General features: G+C 63.4%; 1 long non-coding RNA gene across 1 annotated transcript; it reads left to right on the plus strand.

Annotated features, from left to right (window-relative positions):
- Window positions 1–623: 623 nt before the first annotated feature.
- Window positions 624–9,015, plus strand: LOC132662796 (uncharacterized). Its single transcript, XR_009602720.1, has 3 exons — window positions 624–956; window positions 7,968–8,086; window positions 8,629–9,015. It is a non-coding gene; the product is annotated as an uncharacterized LOC132662796 (long non-coding RNA).
- The last annotated feature ends 727 nt before the right edge of the window (window positions 9,016–9,742 follow it).

Below are 9,742 nucleotides of genomic sequence, written 5' to 3' on the forward strand. Positions count from 1 at the left end.
CTGGGAGGAACACGAAGCCTAGAGTCAAGGCCACGTGTGAGTGTCCCCAGCGCGGGGAGAACGAGGCCTTGGCTGGGGATGCGGGCTGTCTACTGCCAGACGGGATGGGGTGCTGGCCGGGGAGCCCAGAGGACCCGGGGGAGCTTTCTGGAGCTTCATGCCCCAGCCTCGGTCTCTTAGAAGAGAGACTCGGGTCCCCAGGAGTAAGCTTCCTCCTCCTCCTCCTCCAATTCGGAGGCTGCTCTCGAGGAGGCCCTCCGTGAGCAGACAAGCCAGGCCTGGACGGCGGGGTGGTTCTCAACAGAGGGCAGGAGAGCGGGGGTGAGATTCGGAGATCGCCACCAGCGCTCGGAGAGGAAGTCAGCACGGGTCATGACCTCTGATTATTGGAGATGTCCCCCGCTCTGGACTAGCTCTGCCCGGGGCCAGCTTTCTGCTGGAAGGCTGGGCCTTACGGACCCCGGCGTGTCTCCTAATCCCTTGATTCTAAAGCGATCACTGTGGCCAAAATGCCCCGGAGAGCAAACGTAATAAGAAAGGAGGCTTTGAACAAAATTGCTACCAAGAGATCAAGCGAACTCAGTTTGGGAGGTTTTCTAGTGGCGGGCGGCAGGCGGCTTACCTCCGATGATGAAAGCGGCCGGGGCCCCCGCCAGCACCTCGGGTCTGGGCCGTAAATCCCGGCTTCTGTCGTTTGCATTCATTCTTGTAAAACCTCAGCCTCAGAAGGACAGCGGGAACCACAATAGCTCGGCGAGGATGTGAGCAATGATATTAGGGATGAAAAGGATACAGTCCCGGTCTGTGAGGGACCGGGGAGGGCAGGGAACAGAATGCCTGGAATACAAAAGCGTCAGCGGAGCTCGGGGCCAGACGCAGACGTGTGATGGGAGAGACCACATCCAATTGGACCGAGACATCTTAATCCGAGCTCATTTCTCTCCTGCAGACTAGAGGTAGGTGGTGATGGGGCCGCAGGAAATGGGAATAGCTCTTTAAGGAGGGCGTGTGTGTGCCCGTGCCGTGCGGGCATCTGTGTGCGTGTGTGCGCAGGTCTGTGCCTGTGTGCGAGCACGTGTGTGCCCTATCTGTGCGAGCACGTGTGCACTGTATGTGTGCCTGTGCGCACAGGGGTGGGTGTGGTGCATTTGCACGCGTGGCCGTGCGTGCACGCCCGTGTGTGTAGGAGCGCACGCGCGTGGCTTGCATGTGGTCGATGGTGAGATATCGAAGATGTCCGTGCATCCCAGGGATCCGTGCTGGGGCCCGGTCCCGCGGGAGCACCAAGAGGGTGTCACAACCCACCAGGCACCTAAACTGTCAGCCGGGTTGGCCAGGGGCCTCCGGTGATAGGTGGACTCTGGCTTCCTCGGGAAATGCAGCCAGGAGGGTACTTCCCAGGGGAGGTGTGCCTGGCGTTCTACGCCCCGTCCCAGGCCAGGGGCCGCCCCCTTGTGGGCGTCCCAGCCTTGGGGAGTCACTCCGGGGCATCCAGCCCTCCCCCAGGCCGGAGCAGGCTTCCCGCCTCCGCACTGTTGACATTTGGGTTGGGAAATTCTCCGTCGTGGGGCCAGCTGTGCATCGCGGGATGTTTCGAGCATCCCCGGCTCCATGTGCTACAACGTTGGTGGCATCTCTCCTAGTGTTACGGCCACAAATGCCGCCGGCCATTGCCAAATGCCCTCCGGTCTGGACGTTCACCTGTTCAGCTTCAGGCCTCGGGCTCTCGTGGGGTCGGTCATTAATCGGACAGGGAAACACAGACCACGGAGCGGCTCAGCTCTGTGCCCGGCTCGGCGTTGAGGCTTTGGGTACTCTGACAGCCAGCAAGGCCAGGCCCTGCCTTTGGGGCTCAGGACAGGGCAGGACAAGTTTGCCCCTCCCCCTTCGTTGTCTGGACGCCAATACCGTCCCCTCCTACTCCCAGAGGCCGGTGTTTGTGTCCGTCGTCCCTGTCCTTGGGGCCAGGTCAGCCAGCCCCGAGGCTGGGATCTGCGGGGTGCCTTTGCTTACTCCGAACCCCTCTCAGAGCCTCTAGCTTTGGACTTGGGTCCTCTGTCCCCGTGGAGGGGCTGCCCCTTTTGGGGCCAGTGATTCGTGGGACCACACGGACAGCTGTCCCCAGAATCCGTCCGGTCTGGCCATCTGTCTCCTCTTAGGGAACCTGGACACTCAGCCGTTTCCCGGGGTCTCAGCCAGAGCTACCCAGGGCTCGAGTGTCGCTGTGGTTGTGCGGTTCGGGGCGCCCAGGGTCTGCCTCCGCTGGGCCGACGGGAGCCTGGCTCCCCTTGGACGCCCGGAGAAATCTCCCTGACCCCACCGAGCTCTGTGGGGTGGGTACTGAGCCCCGGCGCTCATCAGGCCCCTGAGTCTGCTTTAGGGGAAGGTCAGGCGACACCGCCCAGCAAGGCGTTCACCAGGAGAGACGCCGGCCCCGAGTCCTAACAATTTGCTTTAGCACTAATTCTCCCCAGAGTGTGGGCGAGCTGAGCAAAGTTAATTCAATAATAAAAAGCAAGCATTGCTTCATCCGTAAGAGACTCGGTCTCTCCAGGCTGCCGAGTCCGGGTTGGATGGAGGCTCCAGTGAAGTATTTATTTCCGGGGCGTGGTGTCTGGGTCCCTAACATGGGGAGGAGAGGACAGCAAGGCCTTAGCTCGGACCGTTTTTACCCAGTCCTCCACGGATGCTGGGCCCTCTGAGCCTGTGCTAATCAGGTCCCAAAGATCTGACACATCTCTGGGGGGGGGGGGAAGATACACCTCACGGCGTCGCTCAGGGACCAGCTCCTAACTCAGGGCTCGGACTCCCTCGTCTGGCCACCCAGCTCTGAGTCCGGCTAAGAAAATTCCAAAGGGGTAATGGGAGGAATCCGGGCCGTGATCGGCCACACGCAGAAGAACCATCTTGGAATTGGCCTGCTATCACCCAAAGTCAAATCCATTTTTCCTGAATTAGGCTGAGCTGTGATTATGCCGCCTCTCCTTGGACCGCTGTCATCCCTGGGGCTCGGGCGGGCGCCTTGCCAACTGTGTCTAATTAACCATCACAATGGTCCCCGTGGACGGGGTGGGCTGAGCCTGAGGGGTGGGGGGTGGGGGGAGGGAGGAAGGAGCCCATGGAAACAGAGCCCTCCACCTGCGGGGGGGATGTGAATAATTCACATGCCGCCTCCGCAGGTAAGTGCGGCCTCTGGGGCTGTCAACTGTTCGGGGACATCTGAAGGCCCCAGGCTGGGACCCCTCCAGTGGGTTCCGCTGCTTCCTGTCTGCGCGTCTCTGAACAGCTGGCCTCTCTGTTATAAATGCCACCTCGCCGAGTTGGGGAGGCCACAACAGACAACACAGGGGACCGAGCTTGGAGAGCTGTAACGTGTGGGCAAAATGTCAGCTCCTCTGTTTGCTGAAGGCTGAGCCCAGCAGGGGGTGGTGGTGGGGGGGGCAGCGGAAGAGGCCAGAGACCGTGTCACCCTCCACCGTGAGGCTGGGGACGCGTGTGAGGCTTGTGGGACCCTGGTCGCTGTGTCCGCAGAGTGGGTGGGTCCTGAGGCTCCCCAGGCCAGGCGGGCGGGAGGGCCACCGGCCGTCAGCGGGAAAGGGGGCCGCCCAAAGCCAACGCTGACTCTGTCTTCCAAGGTCACGGTCACCTTCCCACAGGAAGCCCTCACTCAGACCACACCCCTCCCCGGCCAGGTGGAGTCCGGGTTTATGAGGGGCCAGGGTCACCTTTCAGACAGTTCCGATTTTGGTAAGCTGGAGCCATCGGGATTGCACAAGAGGGACTCCCTGTATGGTCGTCCGTGCAACAAGTGTTTATTAACTTCCAACTGTATACAAGATGCCGTGCCTGGGATAGGATAGGAATAGAGCTGGCTCAGAGAAGGAGGCTGTGCTCTGAGTGCTATGAAGCGGACAGGAGGCCAAGCACCGGGGCTCCAGGTGAAGCGCAGGGCAAGCTCAGAGAAGGAGAGAGAATTCCACCCAGGAGAGGCTTCCCGGAGGAGGCGGCGCGGATGGGGGGTGGGGTTGGGAGGTGCACCAACGGGGAAAGAAGGGAGACCTGAGGCTCTCCATGTGTCCTGGGGACGCGTGGGGTGTGGACGGTTGCAGCTCCCGAGCACAGCTGGACCTCTGCCCTGGCCGGGCGGCCCTAGGGTCCCAGCTCTGAGCAAGGGGATGCTCTCCCTGGCCTTGTGCTTCATGTTGGGGTCTCGGCAGGAAACGCCTCCTCTCCAGGCAGGTCCCTCCTGGGGACCCTGGGATCAGGAGGTACGTACGTACGTGTGCATGGCGTGCATTTGTGCACGTGTGTGTGCAGACACCTACCTCGCCGTCCTGAGTGCCTCGCCTGCAGCCCCCCGATTCAGGGGTGGGAGGCGGCCCCAGGGAGGAGCCCATCTGGTGCTGGACGAGCGTCCGCGAGCTGAACTGGGTGCTTTTCCTGCCGGCGCAAGAAGCTGAACCCCAGCCCAACGGCTGGCCGGCGACCTCCCGGCGGGTAAGGCTTGTCCGCCTGGTCACGCCACATCCCGTCCTATCTGATGGGTGCGACTTAGTCGCTTAATTATTCAGCAGGTCTGTGCACGTTTGGACGCCCTGGAGGCACCTGCTTTCGGGCGCTTTGAGGGCTTTTCCTGTTTCCCCTTGCCGTGGCCAGCAAGATGGCCTGCGGCCCAGGAAAGGATTGTGCGCCCCCCGGGGTGCAAGACGCACAGCAGGTCTGTCGGGGAAGGGAATGAGTTTCGGGGGGGGTGTCTGTGACAAAGGACCCCAGAGATGTTTTGGTGGCACAAAACGACAGAGATGTGCCCCCTCCCAGTGCTGGAGGGTGAAGTCCCTGGTGGAGATCTGGGCAGGGTCTGTCTGTCCTCTCCCGGCTCCTGGTGGCCCGGGGTCCCCTGGCCTTCGGCCTCCTCACTCCAGCCGTCAAGGGCAGCCTCTCGGGATCTCTGCGTGTCAAGCCCCCTCCTCTCTGCTTAGAAGGGACTATGTGCCCCCCCACCTTCGGTGCCCCGGCGGCCCGGCGAGGTGGGACAGTCGGGCTGTGGAAGGCTTGGTTGGGGGGGGGGGGGGAACACTCGCGCACAGGGTTTTGCCTACACCCTCATTTCCATTTGTCTGCCATAAACGCGCAATCGCGCGGGACCGTATTGTGGTGCACGCTCCGATTCTAGAGAAACCGCTGGCCTGTTGTCCGGAGCGGCCACGACGTTTCCCACGCCCTCCAGCAAGGTCTGCGTGACCCGGTGGCTCCTCAGCTTCCCCCGCGTTCGTTGCGCCCGCGGCTTTTATTTCAGCCGCTTGGATAAGCCCGAGCCCTCCTTGTCAGCTCCGTTCCTCCGGGCCTCGGTTTCCTGGACTGTAAGTTGGCGAGATTCCTCACCCCGACTAGCTCCGAGCTTTCCCTGGAAGCCATCCAGGCCGCGAGGAGGCGGACGCTTTGCAAAAAAACCTGCCTCCACCAGGGTTCTGTCCCCAATTCCGTGCAGGCAGCGAGTTTAGCCTGGCCGTGGGAGAAGGGCTCTCAGAGGAGGTGTGACTGGAACAGGGACAGGACCGTCACGGAGAAGACAGCTCAGGACCGGGGCAGGAGTGTGCTGGGTGTGCAGAGCCTCCGGGGGGGGGTGGCCGCCTGGCCCCGGAGGGACAGAGAGAAGCTCAGGGTGGCCAGTCCTGGAGGGAAGGAGGTGGCGGCACCAGGGTGGGAAGGCAGGGGACAGATCTGGGCTATATGTTGGAGCGGGCGGGGCTCCTGAGGCTGGGACGGGGTGCAGCGAGTGGGGGGACGGAGAGCCCCCAGCCGCGTGGATGGTGGAGCCATCTACCCGAGGAACGGAAGCCCGGAAGATGCAAGCCGTGGGGTGGGGGTTAGGAGTCCCGTGTCAGCTTCCATGAGCCGGTGCTCCCCACGCTGGTTCCCCTCCTCCCCAGGTGAAATCCCAGAGCTACTTTTGCCAGACTCCCCCGGGGCTCAGGTGTGGCCATGGGACCTGGCTTGGCCAGTCAGCAGCAGACCAAAAAGCCAGTGCAGCGGAGAGCCCAGGAGGCTCTGGGAGGCAGGTGTGGTGACGGCGTCTTCAGCGTGTGGGGGCAGCGTTGTGGGGCTCCGGACCCCGGGTCCCAGCCTGAAGAGCGGGGAGCAGTGGGAGGCTGGGGCAGTGCTGTCTCTGCTGGACCGGCCAGCGCGTGGGTGGACGTGGCTCCGGCCGTGTGTTCCTGGTGGCGGCATCCCCCCCGGATCGTCCCACCTTCCCGAATCCACCCGTGGTGCCAACACCGGCCCCCAAGGGCTGTCCCACCGCTGAGAACAGAGCCCCACATCGCTTCCCGCATAACTGTGTCCAAGAGTCCCTGGCCACCTGGCTGCGGCCCGGGTGCTGCTGGAGGCTCTTGGTTCCTTCGGGGAGACCGGCTGCTCACCTCCACCGGCGGCTCTACCTGTGAGGCTGGGCAGGCCTGTCCCACGGCGGGGCTCACGGCCAGGTGTTGCCAGACGCCCCTGGGCTAGGTGCCAGCAAGGTGGGTGGCCGTTTACGGCCGGGGTGTAGCAGAGACCGGGGTGGGGACAGTCCCCGTGAAGTCCTTGAGTGAATCTAGTTCGGCTCCATCAGCAAAGCGGGGGGGGGGGGGGGGGGGGGGGGGCGTCGCCCTCCTCCCAGCAATTAGGAATCAGGGAGCCCTCAGTAAACCTGCGACCAGGCAGAGGAAGCTGGGGGGAGGTTTCTGGGGGCATCTGCGGACCTGCGTTGTCCTTGCCCAGGGAAGACAGGCCTCCAGCACCCCCCACCCCCAGGCCGCTGCCCTGCTTCCTGGGCCTGGACCATAGGCCAGCTCCTACCCTGGGGTGTGGGGGGTCCTCCTTAACTCCCGGGGGCCCCATCTGAAGAGCCGTGACGCTGCGGACAGCTTCTCCTTTGACCCATGGGGCCCCGGGCTCCAAATGGGAGTTTATGAAGCGTGTGCGGGGGGCTCAGTAAGGGCTCTCTGAGCACATGGTCCTGCGTCCCCCTCCACCAGGCAAGCTGTGTTTCAGGGCGTCTGTTAGGCTGCCGGTAGGAGGTGGGGGAAGATCCGAGCCGGCCCCCGCTGTCTGCTTGCTGCCGTGCCGCGTTGCCTGGTCGAGGAAGAGCTAGAACATTCTAGAACATTCAGCTAGCCTTTGGCTTCTCAGCTGAAAGCTTCCCCTTCCTGCCCACTTGGGACTGGATGCGGCCGGGGGGGGGGGGGGGGAGGTGTGTGGGGGGGTGCATGGCCCTGCCTGGAAATGGGGTTGCCTCTCTCCAGCCCACCCTGCTTCCTGGAGTTGAGCTTGGAGGGTGGCTGCAGGACCCCCAAAGGCTGCAGGGTGGACTGTCTTGGAGCTCCCAGGGCCCCAAGGCTTTGTCGCACCTCCTTCTGCAGAATCGCACAGGCTTTGGGGCATGTAAGCAGAAGGGCCCACTGGGGCCCGGACTGCCCGGAAGCCCCGTCTGCCCCAGCCCGTTCCCCCCAGATCCCTATGCTAACGCCAAATCCCTAACAGATGGAATCATGAGGTGGGACCTTTGGGATGTGATCCGGGCCATGAGGGTGGGGCCCCCACAAACGAGATCAGTGCCCTTAAAAGAATTGGCCAGAGAGCTTGCTCCCTCTTTAGCCGCCACGTGAGGTCACGAGGAGTCGGCCACCTGCAGCCCAGAGCCTGATGGTTCCGGCACCTTGGTCTCAGACCTCCGGCGTCCAGGACTCAAGAAATAATTGTCTGTCGTGGATAAGCCCTTGGTTTGTGGCACGTTGTCATAGCAGCCGGACAGAAGATGCCCCCACGGTGACCCACCTCACAAGGTTGCACACGAAACTCTCTCTCGCATCCCCTGTCCCGATGGGACCTCGCAGCAAACACGTGGGGCTTCCGCAGGGCAGCGGGGGGCCGAAGCAGCTTGCCTGGGGCACTTACAGCGCCCGTAAATCTCTCTCCTCTCCCCGCAGCCTGGACCGTGCCCCACACGTGTCCTGGGTCTCCCTGGCACCTCTGACCTGCGGCCCCTTCCAGACGGCTGGAGACTTCTCCCCCAGGGACACCTGCGGGTGTGAACAGTCCATTTCAGGTGGGTCTGAGGCGGGGGTGCCGGGCGTCAGCAGGGAGGGTGGGGGATGGGCTTTCTTGAGGTTCAGCACGCAACGAGGGCCAGGACCTGATAATCGCCCACTTTGCCTCTGGGACCCACAGTCCCCACGGGTCTCGGGGCAGTTCAGCCCACGGTGCTGTGCTAGGTGCCTGGACGCAGCCACTGGCAGACGCCGAGGCCACTGGTCACGCTTTGCTTCTGCGGCGTGGGGCGGAGAGAGCCGGGAGGCGTGTCGCTTCAGAAACTGCCCAGGGCAGTGCCCGGGAGCGGGGTCAGGTGAAGCAAGGGGACTGCAGCACAGAGCTTCGCCTCCAGGGGCAGGGCTGTGTGGCTGACCTCACCGCTGCAGACATTCTCACGAGCGCCTGCCCTGCTGTCCCGGGCTGCCGCCTGGGGCCGCCTGGTCATTCCTACCTGCGGGCAGTCGCTCTGCCTTTGTCCCCTGGCGCTGGCCCCTCTGCTCTCCCCGAAGTCCCCGTTCCTGGGCCGGGGCTCGGCCGTGTCCCCTTCTCCGTCCGCAGGTCTCGACGGCTTTCGGAGTCCCTGGCTGCTCCTGGGGAGTTGCTCTGCCTTCTGCCTCGGTCGTCCGGCCTGCGCCGGCTGGGAGCCTCTGCAAAGCTAAGTTACCCGCCTTTTGTTGCGACGCGGGCCCCGGAGGATTGAAATCAAACGCGTGGCTTCTGTGGAGGGAGAGGGAGAGAGGCGGCTAATGAGCGGCTGTGCACATCCCAAGTCCTGGGGGTTAATTCCCAAAGAGCCGGATCAGAAACATGCCTAAAAGCCCAGTTTGATAAATTTCCAGGACGCCAACCCCGAGTGGAGCTAGGAGAGCTTGAAAGGAGGCGAGGTGATTGATGTGTTCCTCTTTGTTTTCACTGCAGCTGTGGCTGGGACGCGGCCGGGATGTGGCTGGGATGTGGCTGGGACGTGGCTGGGGGCGTGGCTGGGGCGTGGCTGGACGTGGCTGGGCGCATGGCTGGGGGCGTGGCTGGGGGCGTGGTTGGGGCCTGGCTGGGACGTGGCTGGGACGGCCTTTGCAGAACTATCTCTCCTCCATTCTTCATCCTCACTCCGTCCGCCTTCATCTCCACCTGACCCCCCACCCCCCCGGGACGCTGACCCCTGAATTCCACGATGGGCGCACTCAGCAAGGCCATCCTTCGTGTCAGTGCCCATCCTGAATCCACGGCCCAGGAGCCCGGGGAGCTGACCCCAGTGCGGCCTGGCTGGACCGCCAGGAGGTGTGGGGACAGGCTGCCCACCGTGGAATCAGGGCTGCAGCGCTGAGCAGCGGTCACGGCCGGCACCCCGTGGGCCCTGGGCCCAGGCACGCCCCGGGAATGGCAGGAGGTGCTGGTGCGGTCGGAGCCCCTGGGGTTCAGTCTCCCAGCTCCCCCAGAGAAACCGGGGCCAGGACAGAAAGCCTTTCAGAATCCTGGAGGCCTCTCCGCTTCCTGAACCCCTCGTCCACGTCCCGCTTTCCGGTGTCTGCGTCCCCACAGACCCGTGCTCTCCCTCCAGGATGCCTTGAAACCCAAACAAACAAGACAACTTCTCCCTGGTCCCGAGCCCTGGCGTTCCTGTCCTTGTTAATATTCTTCCCTTTGTGCTAAGTCTGTTTCACGAAACAACACA

Source organism: Panthera onca, chromosome D4 (genome assembly GCF_046562875.1).
Source record: "Panthera onca isolate mPanOnc1 chromosome D4, mPanOnc1 haplotype 2, whole genome shotgun sequence".
NCBI lineage: Eukaryota > Metazoa > Chordata > Mammalia > Carnivora > Felidae > Panthera > Panthera onca.